Consider the following 25,674-nt stretch of genomic DNA (forward strand, 5'->3'; position numbering starts at 1 on the left):
TTCAGTTAAAAGGGAGAGAAAGAGAGAAGACTCTTTCAGGCTGCAGTACAAGGACACTGACAAGAGAATAAGCTCTGTTGTTGTTTTTGTTGTTGTTGTTTTCCTGCCTTTTATTTTTTTCAGTAAAAAAAAAAGTGGGTTCTACTATTTCTCTCTCTCTCTCTCTCTCTCTATATATATATATACACGCGGGTTAAACCACAGAGCCTAGGATTTGCTGATCAGAAGGTCAGTGGTTTGAATCCCCGTGACGGGGTGAGCTCCTTTTCCTTGGTCCCTGCTCCTGCCAACCTAGCAGTTCGAAAGCACGTCAAAGTGCAAGTAGATAAATAGGTACCGCTCCGGCGGGAAGGTAAACAACGTTTCCGTGCGCTGCTCTGGTTCGCCAGAAGCGGCTTAGTCATGCTGGCCACTGTAATGTAGGATTGACCTTTTTTTTTTGCATTTGACTCCTATTAGGAAACTGGTCTTTTGTAAATAAAGAAATCATTCAGGTAGTAATTTATAAAACTGAAGAAACCCACTCTCACATCACATTAATGAAGTTAATATTCTTCTGGCAGACTAACATCTTGTTATTGTGATATGCATGTCACCAGTACAAAGAAAGGTGACTAATCCATTTGAAACGGTGCTATACAGGATACTTCAATGTACTCTTCCTTAGCAACTGAACGTTTTATCTTTTTAATCCTTAAAGAATTACAGGCCCACATCTCCCATTTTAAAGTCATGAATAATATTCAAGGCCTTTATTAATAAGCATAATAATTTTACAGCTCGGGGTTGAATTGTACCATCTATTATTCACCTTTCATGCATAGGATATCTAAAGTGGGTTGTCAACATTTAATGGCCTCAAGCATTTTGAACTTCATGTTAAAAGGATGAATAAAGTTCCTAATGAGCATTCCTGTCTTCTTGGTTGACACACAATCATATCACCTAGCTTAAATACCACTCATAAATCCTCCTAATATTTTGAATTACAGCTCCCATCATTCCTTACCATTGGTCATGCCATCTGAGTCTGATAGGAGTTGTAGTCCAAAATATCTGGTGGGCACCAGATGGGAAAGGCTGATATTTGGAACACCTTCCCTTCTCCCCGACCCTATTGAAAATGGTATGGGAGATCAAGCTGGGATCTGAACCAAAAATGTCATTCTTAATATACACACAATACACATGAACTTTCATTCCTCTATCTTAGTCTTCAACTCGGATGAATGGCATCATGCTGTACTTATTTTCTGGCTGCCTTGATAATGGGTGCCAGAGACAAGCTTGGGCTCATACATAAAACATAAAGTGTTGTCCTAAATACACACACCAACGTTTATTCTGAGATCTCAAATCTCCAAGGCAAATATTGCATTGTAAGATCTTGTATCTCTTTCTTGGTCTTCTCAAGAGTGAACGTGGGGCTCCAGCTTGTTTTTTGAACTTTAAAATAAGAATCATCGGCACACCAACGTTCATCCTAATATCTCAGTGTTTGAGGGACAGCTCATGTCCCAACATTTGCTGTGTTTTAATCCCCCCCTTTTTAAAAAATGGATGTAAACACTATGCTGGTATTTAGACATAGAACGGTGTCCTGTTTTTGATATCAAAATGTTCAACCAAGGCTTTTCAATAAATTCATTAACTTCCTTCCAAGTATTTGTGTACTGCTTTCCCACATTGGGGTTTTCAGACCAATGGACAGAATGCCAAATAAGTGTGTGAAACCAAATGGGTGGTTTGACAGGACATTCTTCTTCTTCTTCTTCTTCTTCTTATTATTATTATTATTATCATTATCATTATCATTATTATTTTAGTGCAGTCAGAGGTGAAATGATCAGCATTTAATTTTGTATCCTTAAAGTGACGTTCTGGGATCAGTTCTTTGGAAACCCCTTCCTCTTGAAATAGGCCAGGTGCCTATAATCTTGGTCTCTTGGCATGACGAAGATCTTCTTTTCACTGAGACTTTCTCAACAAGGTGTGCTCTGTCTTATTCAAGGTGTGCTCTGTCATGGCTGCAGTCCGGAACCCCAATTCCAAAGATGAAATACATTAAGGGGTGCCCATACGGCACCATCAACAATATAAGCCTCTGAAAAAATAGATGGTTTTGGTCTCATTATTCCAGGGGAGAGTTTGTTACCTATGAAGCCAATTTCATATCACACCAAGGGGAGTTTTCCCATCACTAGTTTCTTCTCCCATCTGTCAGGGGCAAGGGAAAAAATGTGATATAGTATTGAATTTTTAAAAATCAAGGAATGTCATATACTTAAAAGGAACACACATAAAATGCATATTCCACACATTTGAGGTTGCTGCTTAATTTTTTTATGCTTCAGATAAACTAAAATGATTTGCCTTTTCATCATTATTCTTCATTACTAGCTGGCCTCAAATTTTTATCCGTGAAGGAGGACTGGCTGTTCTCCCTCCAATCATTTATTTAAGCCAAGTTTGAAACATCTGGTCATTATTACAAGGTTTCTTGAATCTACTAGCTAGAGGTTCAGCTCACAGGATTAAACAATAGTCTAGGGATAATATACTGCTACCCTGATTGAATTCAGAGCACAAGAAGCAGCCTCAAATGCTAATGTTTTTATTTAACCAATGGTTGTCTTTTTATTATTTTATTTTATTTTAATCCCCAGTGTGACATTCCAAATTTCCCAACATTTCATAATTTTATCAAAATCACCAGGGCAACATACAGACCTTTATCTACTTTTTCAAACAAAACAGCCTGTGCATCAGAAAGTGAAGACGTGTTGGCAAAAAACAACAACCCCTATTGTTCAAGCCCATGGTCATCGGCTTTTTGGATCCCTCAGGACTCTGTCTTCTCCCCAGTAGTTTTTAATACTGACATGGAGAGAGCATCTGGATTAGGAGTTGGGTGCCATCAATATGCTGATGGCACCCAGCTCTCTCTCTCATTTCAGCTGATCACAAGGAGCCTGTGGAGATCTTCAACCAGCTTCTGGGTGCTGTGGTGAACTAGATGTGAGCTAACAAGCTAGCACTTAACTGATACAAGATAGAAGTCCTATCAGCCATAAAAATGGATTGAAAGTACAAGTTATTCTGGGTGGGACTGCACAGCCTCTGAAAAAGTAGGCTGTCGGTGTGTGGGAGGTCCAGGCTCCAGGACTGGTCTTTGATGGCCAGGTGACCATTGTGCCTAGGAGTGCCTTTGACCAGTTTCAATTGGTGTGGCAGCTACACTCCTTTCTAAAGAAAGCAGATCTGCCCACAATTACAGATTCATTCATGCACTCTATATTAGACTGCTGCATAACACCATGTGTGAAAATTCCCTTGAAATGTGTCTGAAAGCTGCAGCTGGTAAAAAAAGGGCTGTGACCAGAATGATTTCTTGTGCTTATTTTTCAGACCATATGTCACCAGTCATATGAGAATTGCACTTACTTCCAGGTTGTTTTCAGGCCATCTCAAAGTGCTAGTTATTACCTAGAAAGCTATAGAAGGCTGGTGAGCAGGACTATTTGAAAAACCACCTCTCCCCAAATGAATCTACCTGACGGCTGTGTTCATCTCCAAAGCCCTGCTCTGCATTCCATCACCAGCTAGGAATGTGATTAGGACACATGTCTGAAAGCGGAGTGGGGGTGGGGGAAGGCAAAGGACCAGACCTTTTGTGACTGAGGAACTCACTTTCAAGGGAGGTTAGACTGGCCCTTTTTCTGTTGTCCTTTAGACAAGGGGTTGAAATGTTTTCTCTTCCTCCAGACTTTTACCGAGCTATGCTTTTGCTCACTTGTTTAATTTTTGCTTTGATTCCTTTTTTTAAAATGGTTGATATTTCATTGTTGTAAAGTGCCTTTTTTAAGAGCCCGAGGATGATATAAAAATGTTTTGCTAACAAATACCATGTATGATAGAGGGAAACAGCATAAGAAATAAGAAAAGCCTTGTTGGATCAGGCCCAAAGTCCAGTCAGCATCCTGTTCTGACTGAAGACAACCAGATGCCCATGGGAAGCCCAGAAGCAGGAATGGAAGGATCTGTCACGTTTCGTCTTCGCAGCTTCTCAGTCTTAAATTCATTTATCCGCATTTCTGCAGCAATTTACAACTTAAGAAGCAAAACTCATAAGAATTCTTCAACATTTAAGTGCAACTTTCTCTTAAGAATCCATCCCCAAGCCTTGATAGCAATGCCATCAGCACCAGTCAATTCTGCTCACAAGTGTATTTGAAGGGGAGGCTGGGAGCTTCCTTACACCATTGCATTCTCTTGTGAGTGGATTTACCAACCCAGGAGGGAGGAATCTTGTGGAGACTGAGAAAGACACAGAAAGAGAAGCTAAGTTTCACAAGGTGTCTGGCACTTTGTAACCCCAGTAGTAAGCCAGAAGGGGACTATAAGAAGGAAGCAGCTAAGGGACAGTGGGGGGAGATTACACCCTCAATCTGTAGAATCAAGCCATAGCCACACCATACATTTAAAGGATATGGGTTCACCCAAAGAATCCTGAAAACTGTAGTTTACCCATCACAGAATTATAATTCCCAGCACCCTTAACAAACTACAGTTCTCAAGATCCCTTGCATTCTCTAAATGGAGCCTCTCTTTTCATCCGCTTCTCTCTGAATGTCAGTTCCACTGCCTACACTGACAGTTTATTCAAATTCTACTTAAGATAAGACGATTTACTTTATGTTCAACACTTACATTAGTTAGCTGCTGTTTTACTTATTGCCTAAGTTCTGCTTTTCTGAATTTAAGATCCCAATTACACTCTCACAAGGTCTCACAGTGATTTGGATATATCCATTTTAAAATTCAGTACAAAATGGTTGAATGACTCAACAGTCCTCAAGACCACCTTTCTCACAGGTTATTGTAAATTTCTAGTATCTTAAAGTAAAAAGGAGAGCAGCACATTAAAGATGCTTCCTTGCAGACTAAGAGATTACGTATTAGATGCTGAGTAGTAGACATAAAAGCAGTTAAGCAGGCAGCTCCTCCTCAGAGGAAGTGGGAAAGGGGCCCATTGAAATTCAGCCTGAATGATCTTTCATACAGGCAATTAAAGAATGCAAATATTTTCACATTTATTGTCCCCTTGAATAAGCTACATGCCACACTATTATTCTCCAATAAAAGCTGGATAAATCTTGTTAATTAAATCATTTAATTTCGGCTACTGCTAAATTAGAAGATATAGTAAGGCTTTTGGGGGAGTGAGGTGGAAAGAGTAAGATGTTTTCTTTGGAGAACACAAGCTTGCACCAACCTTCAGCAAGGTGAGTTGACTGGATCTGCATTTAGCCCAGACTTTCTGAGTCCAAAGACACATTAGCGGAGATGTATTTATTTTATTTATTTAAAATATTTTATCCCCCCACCATCACAATGTGATCTTGGGGTGGTATACAGAAAAAGAAAGCTACACCAGACTCTGTAATCAACAAAAACACAATTACAGGTACGAAGGTGAAATCCACAAATAATCAGTTTGCAGCAGTAATGGTTAAAAATGTGGCCAAGGTATTTAAACCCCCTTAAAAGCCCAATGGACTAGGAGAGTTTTCATCTGGCACCAAAACCTCATCAGAGGCAACACAAGTGGCACAGCAGGAGGGGCATTCTAAAAGTGGGATGCCATCTCTCCCCGATTGTCACATAACAGAACAACCAACTGATCACAATACACAGGCAGGCAGGTTGGTATGGAAGGAAGGACTCTTTCAGATACCTAGGTCCCAAGTTGTTCAGGGCTTTTTAAGCAGCAAATTGGCTTGGCAGCAAACTGGGAGGCAGTGCAATTGTCTCAGGATTGGTGCAATAGGATCCATAGCAGCTGAACCAGTCAAGAACCTAGTTGCTGCATTTTGCAATAGCTAAAGCTTCTGAACCATCTCCAAGGGCAACCCCACATAAAGGACATGACCTAAATAATTCAATCAAATAAATAATCCATAAAGTAATCCAGTGTGGAGGTTGGATAACAATTCTTAGCCTACCCTCTCCTGAAATATCCATAGCTAAGGAACCAACCAATTTTTTGAAAAGGAAGTCCACACCACAGAGGCTGAAAAGCTGGTGTCAATATTTAAAAATAGCCTAGGATTAAAGAGAATCAGAGAATTGTAGAGTTGGAAGGGGCCCTTGAGAGTCATCTAGTCCAACCCCCTGCAATGCAGGAATCCTGCCACAGGCATCCCTGGGTGGGCTTGAATCACCAGCCAGCCAGATGCACTGACCAATTGTGCCACAGCATTTGAGGAGAAAGGACAGAACTTAAAGAGTTAGCCCATTTAAACTGCAGTAGTGAGATGGTGAACGAGATGGCTGCTGCTGGACTACGCATAACACACTGGTGGAAAGGAGAAACAGATATTCATAGATATTTATTTAATTTGTGGTGCTTAGAAATCTGGTTCTAAATAAGCTTGCTAGGGAGCAAGAAGTCAGTGGGACATATATTGCTGAGGAAACATGCAAAATAATGTCCTGTTGAGAACCCCATCACGGAAGCCTAAGGACTGCTGCACCAGTCCCTATGAATGAAATTCCACCAATGCTGGAGTGCTCTACACCCTCTGTGGGCTCTTGGCTTGTTCCTTTCTTAGTCTGGTCAACAAGCAAGGGTTTATAGAGTCAGCTGCATCACCCTTGTGATTTCAGTACAGGCAAGAGAGTTTCCAGTTGTTTGACTCAGGCTGCCTCCCTGGTTGTTTTGTATGCTAAAATTAGGGGCTAATGTCTGGCTGAGCTGTATAAATGGATCATTTTGTGACATTAATGTGTGAAATATGCTAATATTAGCCTAAGAGAATGCCACTTTGCTCCCGTTAAACGTTACTCTTTTATCATCCATTTTGATCTGCTGTTGGAATGACCTATTTCATTCTTTTCCGAGACGGGCTGCTTTTTTAAGACACAAGGCTCCCCATAAATCACCACCACAATTTTCAGACCCGTTGCTACAAAGCTGATGCAATGCGGCCATCGTTCTGTTTTGTTTTTCCTCTCAGTTATTCATCCATCTCCTCTGTATTTTTATTACGCACAGGCCAGCGTACAAATACACGCCATGGACAAGCCCTGCCAAAATACCTACAGAGTGAGACATTCAGTCTTCCATGTGCCAAAAGAAAGTGTTTGGCTGAAGCGGAGTTCCTGTAAATATTCCCACTGGCCTGAATGAGCCAATTCATCTGAACCGAGGAACTAGCCAAGGTGTAAGGAGGTTTTCATACAATTTGATCTAGATGTACTGCACCTCCCAAATTTAAACACCATTTGGTCTTTCTTAGGGGCAAAGAGCGGTGTTAAAGTCAGACCTCCTGTAGGACAGTAGGAACTGCTGGAGTAGCAACTACTCAATTAGATCAGCTTCAATTCACACTTGAAAAATTTCCCCAAATAAACAGAAAATCTGCTGTAATGTATCAAAGAATAAAGAACGTTTCTTCATTTTAGTAAGGATTGTACATGAGAACTGTCAGTGTTGCTATGTCAGCTTTGTGCATTGACAGTTAATTGGCTGTTTCTCTCTCTAGTCCATACCCAGTTGTTTTGTTTTTGTTTGATTTGTTAAAGATGTATGTGTAGAATGGTTGTTTTCTGACTGAGTAATTGCAGCCAGCCCCCACAAATGCGGGATTAAGAAGGCAGGTGTCTAATTCACATGAATTCTGGATTCTCCCCCGCCCTCCCCCATATCACACTTTGGAATCCTACTTTGATTGATTATTTGATATAAAGGAAGCTTATATGCCCTTCAGAAATACTTATAAGGTGGTTTACCAAACACAGGGTCTTCCACAGGGTAATTTGTCTCAGCACAAGGACACACATTTATGATAACCACAAAGAAGGACCATGGCTCTGGACTTGGCTATTCTACCCTTCAGTGCTGGCTCCAGATTTTGGAGGACCCTTGAGCAAGGCCCCTCCCTGGACTTCCCTCTCTCGGGGAGTCTGCCTCCTTAGTGCCATAATCAAAAGCTTTTGGTCTTCCTCTTACTCAGCATTGCTACCAACTTGGCAGAGAGCCAATGAACAAGGAAGCAGTAGCATCTATTGCTGCTCCTTCTTACCACAGCTGCTGTCTTGGTCGGAGCAACAGATGGGTGCATAAAAAGGCAACAATGGTGAATAGGAGGAACAAGTCAGGATGCGGGCACTGTCCATGGTACCCTGTTAGGGTGTGGACCTTTAGCAGGTGCCTGACTATGCTGACCCTTGATGCAAACCCTTCCACCATTGATCAAAGCATCAACCTTAAGGAACTTCTGATAAGTCAGAGCTTTCCAAACTGCATGTCGCAAAACGTTAGTGTGTCAGCTGCAGTGTGTAGGTGTCGTGTGAATGCTCCCCGCACTCCTTCCAGGGCTGGAAGGGGGTTGGTTTAACCTCCGGTTTGCTAGTAAAACTGAATTACTGAGTCGTGAAATGATGCTTGTCTAAAAAGTGTGTCACCAACATGAAAAGTATGGAAAGCTCTGTGATGAGACATCTGAAATTCAACAATGCCGTGCTGTTGCAATCTGATTAAGTGGACCTATGCTCCAAGTCACTGACAGAAATGCACAGAAATATTTCCAGTAAGCCCACAACTTACATGAGGGTTACATTCTGGGGATTGTGCCTAAAGCCAAAATCGTGTACAGTGGTGCCTCGGGTTACATACGCTTCAGGTTACATACGCTTCAGGTTACAAACTCCGCTAACCCAGGAATATTACCTCGGGTTAAGAACTTTCCTTCAGGATGAGAACAGAAATTGTGCTCCGGCAGTGCGGCAGCAGGAGGAGGCCCCATTAGCTAAAGTGGTGCTTTAGGTTAAGAACAGTTTCAGGTTAAGAACGGACCTCGGGAACAAATTAAGTACTTAACCCGAGGCACCACTGTATAGTCAAAAAACATTGGTTGGGGTGGAAGGGATTTCCAAAGTCTTTTTTCCCAGATGCCCACCCCCTTTCTACACCCTTCTTTGTTTTTTCATTTTTAATTGCCAAGCATGTAAAGCAGAATGTTCACAAGTTAAATGTGCATAAGTTGCAGGCTTACTGTAGTCAAGTCAACAGCAAAACAAAACAGAGTGTAGTCGGTTCCCTATTTCTCTGGAATCATGGTCTCTCAGTGAGATTGACTAGAGTAAGCATTGATAATTCAGTTGGAGAGAAAGCTGCTAAACACTATCTTGTTCTTTAACATGTTGTGATGGTTCTGCTAGCTCAGTGCCGTCGCCGTCCCCCATTACTATATGGTTTGTTATGAAACATGACACTTATTCAAGCCACCAACTAGCCATAACTGTTGCTAGAGCATCACTAGAGATGGACTATTTAGCAATTCATACTACTGAGATTTCAGCTGGCTGATTAATATTAAAACAAAAAGCCAATGAAATGCAAATCCTGCTTGCTACAGGTAAAAGAAAGTACTAAGGATTTGTTTTGTTATTTTTGTAATAGCAAAAACATAGCAAGGCTATCAGTACCATTACTTGAGAGAAGAGTAGAGCATGTGATCCAGTAATATTAGCATAGCATGGGTCATTAGTTGAATCCCACCCTTCCCATTCTAAGTTGTTACTTGCACAGAACAAAGTCTGCCTATGCAAGGGAGATCCCCCACTCTCCTCCCCTGTGTAATGTCTGTGCTCCATAAATATGCTCTGGTGGGCTGAAGGAACACCAAAAATAGGTTTAGGGTGGGCATGGGAGGAAAGCCTCATTGTACAAGCAGACCTCTTCCCATGCATGCATATCCCACTTAGCATTATGTTGAGTATCATGCAGGGGTAGGGAAGCTGTGCTGGACCACAAGTTAACATCCCTGCCCATTGACCCTGCTGCACACCAGCAGGAAGCAAGCCCTTCTTGAGATGTGAATGCTCTGAACTCTCTCCACAGTAGACTCAGGTGTATAGGTGTGTAAATAAAACCAAATATATTAAAGACACTACCATCCCCACGTGCCTCATTTTCCCAAAGGAAACACAAGACTCACACTGCTCAGCAGAGACTGGAGTGGCTTGTAACAGTGTTGTGGAACACTAGGAAAGCAAGTATCTAACCCAAGTATCTTTAATAAAGAACTGGAAAAGGAACCAGGAAATTGTAAACAAGTAAGGTTTATCTGTTGGTGGGCCCAAAAGTATACAGCCTTAATAAGAGATGAGGTCACACAACCTCCTAGTGAGCCTGAAATGATTTTTAAAAGGGAAGTTTTCCCAAAAAAGGTGTTAAAACCTGATAAATCTGTGTAGATTTCTAACAGGTGGAAAAAGGAGGAGAGGGGAAGCCTGAGAAAATAGATGTTTCTTTTTAAGATAAACAAGAATCTAAAGGCATTGTACTCAATGGGCAGTCTTGCAGAATTCTGCTAAAATATACTAAGTTTGTGCTAGTACTATTTTTGAAACCCACATTTTAAAGAGGGCGAGTTCTAGAGTTATGACATCCCAAGCATCACACACACTGCTCAACCACCTTCAAGCTTGCATTGATGTATCCATGCTACTAGGGGTTGTGCCCTAACAAAGAATGAGGGAGAGAGAAATGTGCTTTCAGTTACGGGTTGTTGTAGTCAGGCTGAAGTTCTTTTTTTCTTATTATTTTATTTTTACCTGTGAAATGCCAGGTGTTGCCGGACTACAACTCCCATCACCCCTGACCACTGGCCATGCTGGCTAGGGCTGATGGGAACTGGAGACAAACTACAACTGGAGGACCACAGGATTGCCACTTTTGTTGTATAGGCTACCACTGGGGTTTTCCTCTGTGTGCATTTAATTTGATTGTAAAAACAGATGGTTTTATTGTCATCTGAACTGCATGTTTATTTTATTGTACACTTTTCTAATGAAAACACTTATTTTAGTTTTGCCCAAAGTTGTTGAGTTTGGGTGTTGTTGTTATTTTGCAAAATCTCAAAAAATGAAGATTTTGAGCTATTTATAAGGAAAATCACCCAAAAATGACACTGCCATTGCCAAATGTTTAGATATTCCCGGATGTTGCAGCAATTTCCACAGCTTCCAACGGCTGGTTGCCGGCTATGTCCGGGAAATTTAGATGTATGGCAACCCATTGCAGTTTGGAGAGACAGCTGAGAAACATCTAGAATAAAAATAAGTAAATTTTAAAAAATCTTACTGGTAGGGGCTTCATGTTCTGGTGATCTGGGAGAAGGTGGCTCATACAAACAGTTTTCGCAATATTTATTTCTTATCTTTGAGGCGAACTTGAAAAGTTTACTAGACCATTCAAAACATTTTAGCCATTCACACCCTCTAAATTGCCATCTCATGAAATTAATGCACTAATCAATGTTTGCCTTTAAGGCTGAATCAGAGTAAGGCAGCAAAATGTCTTATTTTACAGGGGCAGCTTCTTTCTGTAATTGGCTGTGTAAATTTTTATTGGGTTGTGAAAGTAAGGACTGATGGGGAAGGGGACAACAGACTGGATAATCTGCCAGGTCCAGTGTAGAAGGAGAGGGCAATATTTTACCCAGTGTAAAAATAAGGGCCCCTCCAGTGGTGCTTTCTCATGGGTGTGTTCTGCAACATGTCAAAGATGCAATAATAGGTCACTTGTGGTGAATTAACGCTGGACTGATGGCATATTATTCTGCTTTATTAGTTGTTCTGCCATGTTTATAGAACGATACCATATTATTTGCCTCTGGAGAGGCAGATTTGCATAACGGTGCCATGAAGTTGGACCAAAGAAACATCTGTGGTATGAGAAGTTGCACGATTTTAGTGGGAAGATATGGGAGATGCACTCATTGTAAATAAACCCCAAAATTGTTGAAAACATGGGAGTATCTGCAGCCCACATCACCACCACAGGTGGTGGTGTGGTATCATGTCCTTCACATTTAATTTTTTAAAAATAGAGACATAGCTATTAGCCATGAAATGGGACACCCTATATTCACTAGCAACATCTCCATTGAGTCCTGAGAGATAATAGGAGAGGGCTGATGTGGACTTCCAGAGGCCTAAGGTTGGCCTCTCATAGATGGAAACAAAATGGACTTTTACTGGGAATCCCACAGAACAGTTCTTCCTTTCATAAATGCAGCCTAATGCTAATGCTAATACTCACCTCAAAGACTCTGCTTCAGTGAATTCTGAGGTAGGTTTTGATTCTGAGATGTGTTTGGTCATGAACACACATCCCCTGTGCTGTCAAGTGTCCCCCTCATCTTTTCCTTCCTCTTCTCTTCCTCCTCATTGTTTTTCCTTTCCTGCAAGCACTGTCTGTCATGTAGTTGTGAGCCACCATCTTCTGTGGGCTGGAAAGAGAGAAACCTACAATATTTTATCCATAGATAAAAATACAGACATTCTTATCTGATTTTAGAAAATCCACACACTAAAAACAAAATGCATGGTGTATGGACAATTGTTCAACTGGACATTTAATTAAATTATAAATGTTGAGAAAGGGAAACATTTTATATCTAAAAACCCCAAAACCATTTCTATGTTTGACCAGCTGTACCTCCAGCTTTGCTAGTAACTCAGTTTCACACTGATTCCTCCCACTGTTTCTTATGGGCGACCTCTGGCTGAGGTGCACTGAATGCAGCAAATGATTCATGCCCCTGACACATTTTCTTATTCTTCCCATTGCTCAGCCTTTATCACTTTTCTGTTCTGGAGAAGCAATTTCCACCAATATTATTTGGCTTTTTATCTTTTTGCCATCTGCTACTTGTCCACATGCAACTTACTCCAAGAAAAAAAAGGAAGAAGTGAATCATTATCAGACTTAAAAAAAGTTTTTAAAAAAGTGTTGGCATTCTGAAAAGCTGCTTTCCCTTGCCAGATCTTGACACTGTAGTTGGTTGCCTAACTGAAAATGTTTCCTCTCCTGTACAGGGATGACAACTACAAAGCAGGGTTCACAACGGTTGTCTCCTATGGCATCTCTCCACTTGCCAAACAGGCAAATAAACATTTACCGGGGTGAGGGGGCTCCTCTGTCCCTTCTGCACCTAGTCTTTACATACTGAAGTTATGAAATCCAGCATTTTGTGTGTGTACTGTTTTCTAATCAACCCCAAGCAAATGAAAGCTTGCTTCCATCTATCTGTAAAGTGTACTTATCAATGCAAATACGTTTAGTCACGGCATGTCAATAATGGCTGAATAACAAAATGGTTCAAGTAGCAAAAGCAGAAATAAAATAAATAAAATAAAATAAAATAAAGCAGTGCAGTAACCAGCTTACCCTCTAAGGTTGTCAATAAATTATACTAAAATAAGTATTTTTGGCCTCCTAAAACAGATTCTCAATTATGGAACTATTGTGATAACTTGATGGTTTGACACTTATTTTGCCTGTAACAACTGTGTCTAATAGTTCCTAGGAAAGCTTTTGAAAAAGAATCGAGAGGCATTAATGACTTACAAATAACCCAGTCATTATCACTGATGTAAGTAAAGAAAGTCATAAGTTGCCTACTATGCCTTTTAAGTTTCTCAAGTGGTGACCCTGTATACTACAGGAGACATGGAGGGAACATTGCTTTGCGATCCTGACTTAATGCAGGTGACACTGGTGGAGCTCCCTTTGCTGTTCACTGATTTTCTTTGAGTGCACTCTTAACAAATATTCCTGAGACCTCAGGATCAGTGGATGATGCTGAATGCTACTTCTGTTACTGTCTTCGACAGATTTTGGGCTATTAGTGCCACTGCTGCTAAAGCTGCAGCCACCACACAGCTGATCTGCAGTCAGAGAATGACAATGTCCTAGCCAGCAATGCCATCACCGGACTCCTGGTGAGAATCCTGGCTCCCAAAGTTGTGGATCTGTATGATATGCATGCAACAATCCTGATTTCGTCATATTCAAACTTTATATTTTTATGTGTGTACATAGAGTGGTATGCACCCCAAAAAAGCTTGTGAAGCAGCCCACAGAGGGAACATAACCTGGAAAGGAAGGGCACAAAGTCATAATCTGTTTTACCAACCAAAGCATGGCTAGGCAAACTAAGGCCCGGGGGCCGGATCCGGCCCAATCGCCTTCTTAATCCAGCCCACAGACGGTCCAGGAATCAGTGTGTTTTTACATGAGTAGAATGTGTGCTTTTGCTTAAAATGCATCTTTGGGTTATTTGTGGGCATAGGAATTCATTCATTCCCCCCAAAAAAATATAGTCCGACCCTTCACAAGGTCTGAGGTACAGTGGACCGGCCCCCTGCTGAAAAAGTTTGCTGACCCCTGAACCAAAGGATTGCTCTCTGGGCACTTCTGAAAGAGCTATTAAAAAAAGAAGCACTAACAGCATCATATCCACAGTTTGATATATTTCTGAGCATCTCAGTTCTGTAATTCTACTCACAATTGCACATGATGATAACCCTCACTATACAGAGCAACCTAAAAAATATTGACATGGCTTATCTATGATTAGCAGTGCAATTCTATGCATGTCAACCCAGAAGGTCAATGGGACTTACTCCCCAGTAAAAGATTACAGCCGAATTTATAGCAGGAATGGGAAACCTGTGGCTATCTACATATTTGTTAGACTACAATTCCCATCATCCCTGACCACTGGCCATGCTGGCTGAAACTGGTGAGTTCAACATCTGGAGGATCACAGCTTCCAACTCACTGATTTATAGGCAACACAAATCCCCTAGTACTTTATGCAATACATATATTTAGCCATCTCGACGTAAAGGCCTGTGATAAACAGGTGGCTGACCCTCTCTTCATAATCTCTAGAGTCAACAAATATTAGCTAAGAATATCTGGCTAAGGGCGTACCTCTATATATACATAAACGGCTCTGAAATTATCTTTAGCAAAGCAATATCTTACAACTTACAACATGTTGCTGTGTTATGGTCATACTGCATTTTTGCTTGAGGGAAGGGGAGGTGGGGTGGTTTGAGAGCTCTCTGAAATGTGCATGAGGAAACCTTGCAGCAACTTGTTGGGAGAGAAAGTCACTTGAGAGTTTCGGAGCTGGGGAAGCCAGGCCTGTCCCAACTTGCTTTCCAGCAAAAGACCCTCATCAGCTCCCAGAGCACACCTCAGTATGAAAGAGAACAAATTTGCTTAAGGCTGATTGAGGGCTGGCTTGGAGTAATGTCTACAGGTATGCAGTCATCAGCCAACAAACACAAAGCATCCATCAGCCCCAGGGCTCTCCCATTCTCTCTCCCCCATAAGAGACAGTGTTGTGGAAAGTCTCCGCTTCCCTGGCCTCATGAGGAGGGATTGGTGGGGGTGGCCCTCCTGCATCTTGTCTAATTGTTTTACAAGTGGTTTCCAACAGATGTAGCTGTGTTTCACAGATGAGTTACTTAGTGCAGTTAGAATGGGGAAACCCTTACAATCCAATGATAAAGCTACTACAGGGCAAAATGTCATCATGGCATCCCTCAGAAAAGCACACCAAGTTTAAGAAGTGAAAATGACCAAAAGAAAGAAGCAGAATATTCTAGAGAGGTAGTGATGGTGAGCAGTTCTATTATCATGTGCCCCATCCTTAAGTGAGTAACTGTACAGGAAATCATAACTATGGATTATATTTAATAAATGCTGTGAATGCAAATTAGCTGGCTGCCCAAAGACCTTTAGACTTCAGTCAAAAGATCTGACTACCACTCTAGGTCCAATTAAATCCAGTGTGGCTTATATTTGTGGGATATTTACAATGCAGTCAAACCAACGACACATGCCTGCTAGATAGGCACATGATAGGAGCTGAAGCTCACAGAGTTTTCCTGTAAGTTTGCTAGAGATAACTCTGAGAGCCTCTCCCCCCTGACAGGGGGAGGGCGTATCCATATATAATCTCACCTGGCCAGGCACTTCCTCTTTGTTCTTTGTTCTTTGCTCTTTGACCTTTACCTTTCACCTCATTTTAGCAATTTAGAACATCTGCAAGTCTGAGCTCCTTTGCTCAGACACCATCCTAAACTAGATGTAAGCGTGTTTGTGTAACAGAATGACCATTTTAAGCCAGCTTGAACAAAGCTGCTGTTATCTGTTATTCAAGAAGAAATACTGAGTGAGTAAATGTTATTTTTACCTTTTACAAGACACTTCATGTGATTGTTGTTTTAAGGGGGAGAAGGGGAAAATACTAGGAAAATCCAGTCTGCGTTAAAGCATCCTGAATTACTTAAAGTAAAAGGATGAAACTGGTCTATCTAAGCATCCTTTTAAGCTGCAAAGGAATGCACTCTGCTGAACTCACAAATGTGAGGAAGGAAGGATGATACCTAATAAATATATCCTTTCCTAGCATCTATACACTATACACTATACACACTATACAATATTGACACACTCTATTTAAGAGCTTAGCATTCTTCTTCAAGGGCTATATTAGATGCTATCTGAGAACAAAACTCCAATAGCACTGAGCTCTTTCCAAATGTAACAGTAGGTGTACCTGCATCTAGGTGGTCTTCAGTCGACTTTGTTGATAACCTGCATAGAATCTGTATTGCGATGTATCAGCTTTCCCCCAAATATTTCAGACTACAGTGTCAGCCCCAGCAAACATGTCCATTTGTTGGGGATAATGAGAGTTGCAGTCGGAAACATTTGGAGGGCACTGGCTTGTGGAAGGCTTCTCTGTATAGACACAAATTATGCTGCTACCTGTCTAGGATTCAAGGCATAATATTGTTATGAGTTTGGGTGTTAGGCTGTGTGCCAGACTAACTCTTGTATCCAGCAAGTGTTAACATCTAATCAAAGCTTCTAATTTTTGGAATAGCCAGGCTAGCCTTCTATGAGGTTGTAAGGAGAACAAAGGAGGGGGCTCCGTGGGAGATAGCAAATCGGTGGCAACTCGCAGATAATGAGAAGGACAAAAGTCTTGAGAATTGAGAGTTGGCAGTGATGTGACCTAGGAAGGAAAGCTGCAAGCTGGAGTAAGAGAGGGAGAGCAATGCTAGAGAGCAATGTTTGATATCTCCTGGAATCTGAGGCTGTAGCTATGGGAAAAGCGAGACCATTTGGGGGTGATAATGCTGCGAGCCCCTCCATTCTGGGCTCAGGTTATATATGTGTGTAAATAAACCATATATCTTAAAGACACCACAGTCTCTGCTGTGCATCATTCCAAAAGGAAACACAAACCCTGGGTGAGCAACCAGAACCCCAAAATCTCACTCCACTTAGCGATTGGGGTAGTGTCCAACAATATAGTCTCATAAGGAGATTTATTCCTTGAGTCAAGCATTTTGCCTGTTTGTCATTATAAAAATGGGAGTATAACTGTTTTAAACAAACTATAAAAGTAGCTTATAAAATAACAAACGTGAACAATAAAATCCGGATAAAGCTTTTTAAAAACCAGTCAAAGTTTGCTATCCAATTTAAAAGAAATAAGAAGTCTCAATAGGGCTGTAATAAGAAAACAATTATCCATTGGGGGGGGGGGACACCTTTGACTTGGAAGCACAATCCTGTGCACATCTACTCAGAAGTAAGTGCTACAGAGTGTCCTGTGGAGCTCACTCCCTAGTAAGTGGGGAAAGGATTGCAGTCTAAAAGACACCAATGACTATTTCTAGGAAAGGTGTTGTGAAATGGGGTGCTACCCCCCTAATTTCCAAGGCAGGACCTCTGAAAACGATTTTTTAAAACTAGGCAGGTTCATGCAGGACAAGGCGATCTTTCAGATCCCTGGTTCCAAGCCATTTAGAGATTTAGAGGAATTCTGCCTTCAGGCATCAGAAGGAAAAGGAACATGGCTCAGCTGTATGTAAGGTTGGTCTGAGGTTGCCAGGAATCCCATTATAAGTGGTTCTTTCATTCCTTATTTTTGAATACCCCTGATGCATGGAACAGACACCTTAGTTCATACATATGATTTATTCTGTTAGCCATTTGTTGACCTGAAAAGCATAAATAAGTTACAACACCTGCACAAAAGCCCAGCTTATTTCTACCTCCAAGTGTTCTCAGGTACCCCTAATAGCATATTCTGATCCTCAAATTTTGATTTTCTTCATGAAAACAGCATTTTATTTCTCTTACAGTTAGAGATTTCTCCAACACTATTCTTTCCTTCATCTTCCCAATCCAATAGCCCGTCCCCATCTCTTAACTGTGATTTATTTATTTTTACAAATTAAAATCATCGTTATGGGTTCTGTTTCATTTTTTGGTTCGTTGACATTAGCCTTGTTCCAGCAGGAGGAAACATACACCAAAGTGGATGCTACGTGTAGGTTTCCCGAGGCTGAAAAGGGTGGTCCAAGGGCTGGGGCAAGATAACAGCAGAATTAAAGTGTGGGAAGATAGGAAACTGCCATATATTGAGTCAGTATCCATGTAGTTCAGTATCTTCTAGCACAGCAGCAGCTGTCCAGGTTTGAGTCCAACCAGGAGATGCTGGAGATTGAACCTTTGCATGCAAAGCAACTGCTCTGCCACTGAACAGGAGCCAGTGTGGTGTAGTGGTTAAGAGCGATAGTCTCGTAATCTGGGGAACCGGGTTCGCGTCTCCACTCCTCCACATGCAGCTGCTGGGTGACCTTGGGCCAGTCACACTTCTCTGAAGTCTCTCAGCCCCACTCACCTCACTGAGGGTTTGTTGTGGGGGAGGAAGGGAAAGGAGAATGTTAGCCGCTTTGAGACTCCTTCGGGTAGTGATAAAGCGGGATATCAAATCCAAACTCTTCTTCTTTGGCTCTTCTCTAAGCTCTTCTCCTCCTAACTTCTCATCTCTACCAATGCTCCGACATTAGTAACTGTCTATCCTCATCTCCCTTTGGATGTTGCCAGAAAGGTGAAGTTGCCACTGCTCTGTGTCTTTTTCCTGATAATGCATAGTTGTGTAACACAATGCATAATGTGATGTCTTCTTGCATGATTCTCTGTCCCTATCCCCAACAATGATGTGAGCCTTAGGCAGGGAAACAGCATGGGGAAACCCAGTGGCTCTTAATATTGAATGAATATGCACAGGGCCATGTACAAGAACCTTGGCAGGGGTGGACTTTGGTAATATGGTGTTCTGAGCAAGGAAAAAAATTGGCACGCACCCCCTCTCCAAATATTTCTTATTTTCACAATAATTCATTTTGGTACAGTTGCCCCTTTTTTATACTTCTCAATAAATACCCATATAAATATAGGTTTTATTATGATGAGGATGATGATGATTTTGTGCACTCTCGGCTCTGTGCTCTGTGCAGGTGAACCACCCGCAACACCCTAAATCTGGTGCTGACCCAGGTTACACAAGGTTCCCAAGGATGTGGAGTGCCTCTACGTGTATGTGCTGTTGTCAGACTTTCAGAAGTCAGGGACAGGACCCATGGGGCATGGCAACATCAAGGATTGGGGCCATGACCATGGTCCTGCTTTGTTGTGACGTAGGAGCAAGTTGGAGATTAGTGATCAGATAGCAACATGAGAACATAAGAAGAGCCATTCTGGATCAGACTAGTGGTCCATTTAGTCCAGCATCCTGTTCTCACAGTGACCAACCAGAATCCTTGGGGAAGGCAGTAATCAGAACCCAAGTGCGGACCACTCTCCCCACTTGTGACCCCCAATGACTAGTATTCAGAGGGAAGTAAGAGCCTTCCACTGTAGCCATTGATTTCCCAACATTTTCCTTTAAAAAACAAACAAAAAACCATGGGGAGAGACACAATTTGGATCTGGCCAGGAACACTTGGGGAGATGATGAAGACCTGTACAGCAGCCACACACATACCCCTGCTGCAAGTTCTTTCCTTTAAAAGAAAAGGGGAAATGAGAGATCTGATCACAGATATCCTGGATCTTTTCTGTTTGGTCCCAGCTGGATTGTGACCTGTGTGATTGGAAAGTGTAGAGTACTCAGGGTCAGTTTGTCCTTTCCTTTTCTGAAAAATTAACAGCATGCCATAGTTAGTGCATACAGAGTGCATGGTGGTTTCTGGAGAGGGACTCCTGGGTTCTGCAGTGAATAGAAGATGGTGTCTCACATACACGCGTTCCTTAATATTCATGAAGAAGAAGAAAGCCAATATCTAAGCTGGGATTAATGCTAAAAGGTTTGATTAAAAACAAAACAGCAGGTAATCTCAATTACCTTAGCAGCGGAGAAAATGTAGGTAAACATCCCTTCTACTCCCCAATACAAATGCAACACACACATATACACATACACATATATATGTTCCCTTTCCACCGTGATGAGTCACTTAAGCAGTTGGCTGAAAAATAAATTACTGAGATCTAGAAGTAGTATAAAATTAGGGACTGCAGATGCATGGCTGACGTAAGCAAACTAACAATATAGGCAAAGAACTTAATAGGAAGACAGGAATTGACTGTATAGCTCTACAAACAAGCTTACAGCAACCAGTCGGCTGCTGCTCCTTGGTTATTGACAAGTTCCGCTTCTTCCAGAGGGTGATGGGGTGCATCGCTAAAGCAACAGGATTGCTTAGTTACTATTTTGAGTCACGTTTTGCTGTGCGCCACCCAGATCCACATTCAAAACTTATTGAAGAGAAAATTGCTGTTTCTGCCTAACAGTTATAAACTTGTTAGATGTGGATGTCTTTTGTTTTGTATATTACTATCAGGCAGTGAGAGATTTTACTTTCTTGGGCTCCATGATCATTGCAGATGGTGACAGCAGTCATGAAATTAAAAGACGCCTGCTTCTTGGGAGAAAAGCAATGACAAACCTAGACAGCATCTTAAAAAGCAGAGACATCACCTTGCAGACAAAGGTCTGTATAGTTTGATGCTTTTGAATTATGGTGCTAGAGGAGACATTTTGGCACTTGAAGCAAACCAGATAAGAGTGCCTCCTCCTCCACCTGCCTGCCCTCACCAGGAAAGAAAGAGTAGGTGAAGATCTACACCAGGAACAAGTGGTGAAGACAGACAGACATCAGGATCTGCTGTCCCTGTGGATCCTTCCACTAGAGGTGTTCGCCTCACCTGGCCTCATGGATTGGCTGGTCCTGCATTGAAATAAGCTATTAAATATCTGGAAGGTATTTAGAAAGTAAAAGGCAGATGAAATGTTGACTATCTCTCTAAAATGGTCCCCAAAGACCTCCATCTGAGCCATCAATAGTAAGGGCTAATATGATTCATGAGAATCGGCTTGCATTTTGCCTTCATCAACTGATCTGATAGTATCCGCAATTTTTATCCTGAGTACATAAAATGGGCTTAATTTTATATAAAGATTCCCTGTTACACAAATAATTTATGTTGGTTCCCTTCCCAGATATGTTAATGACAACCTCAATATGCACATGCAGTATTTGCATTTCCCCTTCTAATTATGTGTTTCTAAGAGGAGCTCTAGAATTGCAGCAGCACATTAGTCAATTCATGGAACTTGGCTTTTCCCAGACTCGCTTGGCTATCTTTTAGGAGCGCTTCAAAGAGTCCTTAAACAAACTTTCCTTTCCGAGTTTGGCAGCATGAATTAAATTTGTCAATATAGCTGGCTGTCTTCTGTCTGCTTTAAGCTACATTACTAAAATCTGCATTTCATTGGAGGATTTCAACTGCGTCCACAATGCAGTCAATATTTCTGTGAATATTACCAGCTGATACATTCATCTTTCCTTTAGATAAAGAAGAAATGGCCCCATTTTTAATTTTACAGAGCACAACCCATTCACAACATTCCAGATGAAATAACTTTTGTCTTCACTGGGAATTTTGCAACCATTCATCTATTTTCAAATGATAAATACGGATAAGAGCCATACAAGTTTAGCTACAGCAATCCAGCAAAAAGTGGATCCTCATACAGGTATCGGTTTGGAATAATCATACACCTGCTTGCACATTGGCCCTAAAGACAATACATTTATATGAGAGCTACTTTCACGTACTAGCCTTGATCCATCTAAAGTTAATTGGACTTAATTGCCAGGAAATCAACAATGGGGTTTAAGTTAAGTTGTTTGATTTGCGAAGGCAGCTAACTTTGGCAGGACTGGATATCCTAGTTTCAGGACAGAGTACACGTCTGTACTGAAATCCATTACAGTGGACACTCGGGTTGCAAGCGTGATCCGTGCGGGAGGCATGTTTGCAACCAGCAGCGTTCGCAACCCGCAGCTCAACCCGTTCCGGTACTTCCGGGTTTGGCGTGGTGTGCAACCCGAAAACACGCAACCTGAAGCATCTGTAACCCGAGCTATGACTGTATTTGCACTCTCAAGTAAGAACCAAACTACACATTACATCCATCTGAATGTGAGTAGAGTCTAAACCCCTCCTTTGTTTCTTTTTTGACTGGGAAAAGCACTTCACAATTGGAGAGGAGGTGGCAGAGGAAATGCTTCAGTCTTTCCTGTCTACCCCTGCTCCTGTGACACTAAATGTACTACCTATTTCTCATTGTTTTCTACTCCAGTGTGCCATCTGATTTAGTATTATACCTAAGTGGCACTTACGGTATCTTTATTTACAGTCCCTCGGACAGCCAACCTTACCCCATATGATCCTTGATACACCAAGGTGCCAAAATAGGCAATCTCAGAAGGATGCTAGCGGGGGGCGGGGGGAGGTCCCTGTAAAGAAAGATATGTAAATGAATGTCTGAGAACTGTGGTTAAATGTGGTGTCTTTTCACCTGAATACACTGAATAAGTTACATTTGCAGCATTGTTGGCTCTCTAGAGGGCCTTCTAACGTCGTGGTTTGTATGTATTACACTCCTGCATAACTAGTTGTCTGTGTGCCTGGAACATTTTTCCCCTTATAAATGAAAAGATTTTAATTTCGCACCATAGTTGTCTTGCTATTCCAATCTTCTGAGACTGATTTAATCAAATGACAACAGTTGTGGCGTTAGCTTAGCCTGCTCATCCCAAAGTTCATCCTTTTAAATTCCAGTTCCACGGGAATAATACACAGCGAGTTTTTGCCCTTCAATGATTTGCCTGTTGCTCAAGTTGGTGGCCCTTTGCATGAATGTATTTAGGGCTCCAAAGATCAGGCAGAGATAAAGGAGAAGCAGGAAATGTAGCGCTCCAAGAGACATTTATACGGAGACAGTTTTTGATTAATAAAACCATTCTGCTGCTGGCTCGTTATAATTATTTATGGAGCATCTTGAGTATACATAGCACGTTACACAACTTGTAAGAAGACTGAGTTCATGCCCTGAGTAGCTTTCAGTCTAATGGAAACACAATACAGTACTCAAGGTAATTGATAAAACACAAGAGTGGTGTTGAGATCATCCAGATTTACAAGGGTAGGACATAGGCACACCATGCAACTAACAATGGTGGGTGACAGGGAGGACACCATTATCTTGAAATCGGCCAGCAACACAACTTACTGTATTGGAATACTCTAAATGCAGACCTCTCTGAGATCTGGATCTCACAACTTTGGAACTTAATTTTAATGGACAGGAAACTTGACAACCCATGTCCAAGAGAATCAAACAGACAAGAAAACCACCACTTTTCAATCAACCTGGCATAGTTTTATCACATAAGCAACATCAGTGGAACATGGTTATAATAGGCCTCCGAGAACGCATGGCAACTTGCAGGATGAGACCTTCATTTCAAAACCGAAATGACCAAAGTGATATGTAATTTAATAGATATTTGGTGTTTCTGCTGGGAGAGGGTGGGGTTGTTGAATATGGGTGGCTGCTTCTTGCATAAATAAGTGAAAACAATGAAATATGTGGGGAGATGGGATGTTGCAAGAACTGCAATGTATGGAATATATGGAGCTGGTGGGATAACTGGAACAGAAATCTGCATAGGCCTACCAAGTATGAATTTATTCTTCCAGAAGATGCATAGCATCTAGTGGGTTTTAAAGAATAGAGCAGCTGGACGAGTGAGGTTGTTTAAGTAGCATGCTTCAGCCAAGAAAACAACAAACATCCAAAGAAAAGAATCCCACTGCAATTCATTCTCGAGTGCAGAGGTTAAACAGGGAAATAATCCAATGTTCACTAGAGGAGGTTTGCTTGAAAGGGGTCACTCGAAGAGCCAGCTTTGTGCTGTCAAACATAACCACAACATGGGAAGTAGTGAATCTAACGTTGGGGTCAACAACTGGAAGTCCCCTAGTGACCCTGAACCATTCATTTCCATTGGGGGCCAATGCATGCTTCCGATTGCTGGCTGCCTGGGATAAATGATAGCACTGCATCGTTCTTAGAGCATGTCTTGCCTGTGAATGTCCAAGGTCATCACTGGAGATAGATTGCTGTGCTCGATGGATCTTCCTTTTCTAACTCAGCAGCCTAGTTACTGTGCATTTACTGATACGCTTGACAATGTAGCTGTTCTCTAATCTGGGACTAGGGATGGAAGCAAAACTCAATTCGACCCACATTTAAGGGGAAATTTACCTAGTTTGTACTTTCTGAAACAATAAATGAACTGAAACACAGCCATCCTTCAAAATCTGCACTTCTCCGAACTTCACAGTGCAGTTCTCCAACCAAGTAGTGTGTACAAAATGAGTGTGCCTATAAATGCATTATTGGTTTAAATAGCATACAGAAATGCTTCACATTAGGGAAAATATGCTTTGTAAGGATGTGTATTTTAGGCAAAACTGCACACAATAAAAGTGTGTTTTAGGGGAAATTTACACAAAAATGCTGAATTTTCATGAGGCTTTTTTTTAATAAAAAAAAACTGATGTGGAAGTGTGGAGAACTCCATTGCTATATTTGGCTCCATTGTCAAATCCTGGAAGACATTCAGTCTTAATAATCTGGATTGCTGGTACTCCAGTATCATAAACTAAAAGTATCTAAACAGCAAAGCTCAAATGACCACTTTTGTGCTATATGACATTATTTTATTTCTTATACAAATATTGAGGCACACGGTCACTCTGTGTCACCAGTATATGCAAACGTCTGGTTCATCTAAGATTTTATAAGCCTTTATTTTCAATAATGATGGAACTCACAGGCAGAGAATACTTTTATTTTTAAATACCTTTGTTATTTTAAAGGGAATCCTTGTATCAGTTGGTACTATATTATTCCTGTGGAGTTGCACTGGTTGACATATTCAATTTTTCGTTTTCTTTCCTTTTGTTACATTTTCACTTCTCAACATGAAATTCAATAAAAACTATTTGGAGGGGGAGGAAGGAAATCTAAAGAAGTAAACTTAAGATTGGAAAAAATGAGAAACTGAGAGAAACCAACATTCTCCCATCCAGATTGAAGACTAATGTTTTTGCCTACGGGATCCAGTCCTATCATGAGAGAGTGTGAGGCAGCTGCTTCAGGTGGCCAATTCTGAGAAGTGGAAAATGAACAGAGTTGTGTCTGCCCACCAGAACTAGTTTATATAGCTCGGTTGCAGTGGAGGAGGCTGTCCTGTCACCAGTGTCAAAGCCAGATTTAGCTGCTAACCTGGCTGAATTTTGCCTATAGAAGGAAGGTGGGTGGCATCATTTGCTTCAGGCAACAAAATGTCTTGGGCTGGTCCTGTTGCACACCTGAAATTTTTTACTCCTCTACTAGCCAATTGGCTCAAAATGGCTAGTTTCTATTAATAAATACTCAGGCATCTGAATCAGCTAAATTATCTTTGGCGTTTGCTTTAGACAAATAAAGACCTTCCCATCTATCAGGGGCACATGCCAACTGCAGGTGTAATTCCCAGGCTTCTCATTAGCTTGAAGGCTTTATCTCAAATTGTGTC

General features: G+C 41.4%; 1 protein-coding gene and 1 long non-coding RNA gene across 2 annotated transcripts in view; both read right to left on the reverse strand.

The window, feature by feature from the left end:
• The window catches only part of LOC308472376 (uncharacterized protein), a 616,296-nt gene that overhangs the window by 354,669 nt on the left and 235,953 nt on the right, over positions 1-25,674 (reverse strand). The gene's annotated exons all lie outside the window — the stretch shown is intronic.
• Positions 11,059-15,739, reverse strand: LOC308471457. Its single transcript, XR_013982974.1, has 3 exons — positions 15,689-15,739; positions 12,113-12,302; positions 11,059-11,116 (listed from the first exon to the last, which is right to left on the reverse strand). It is a non-coding gene; the product is annotated as an uncharacterized lncRNA (long non-coding RNA).

The sequence above is a fragment of the Podarcis pityusensis genome (assembly GCF_964106645.2).
Source record: "Podarcis pityusensis genome assembly, chromosome: 2".
Lineage (NCBI taxonomy): Eukaryota > Metazoa > Chordata > Lepidosauria > Squamata > Lacertidae > Podarcis > Podarcis pityusensis.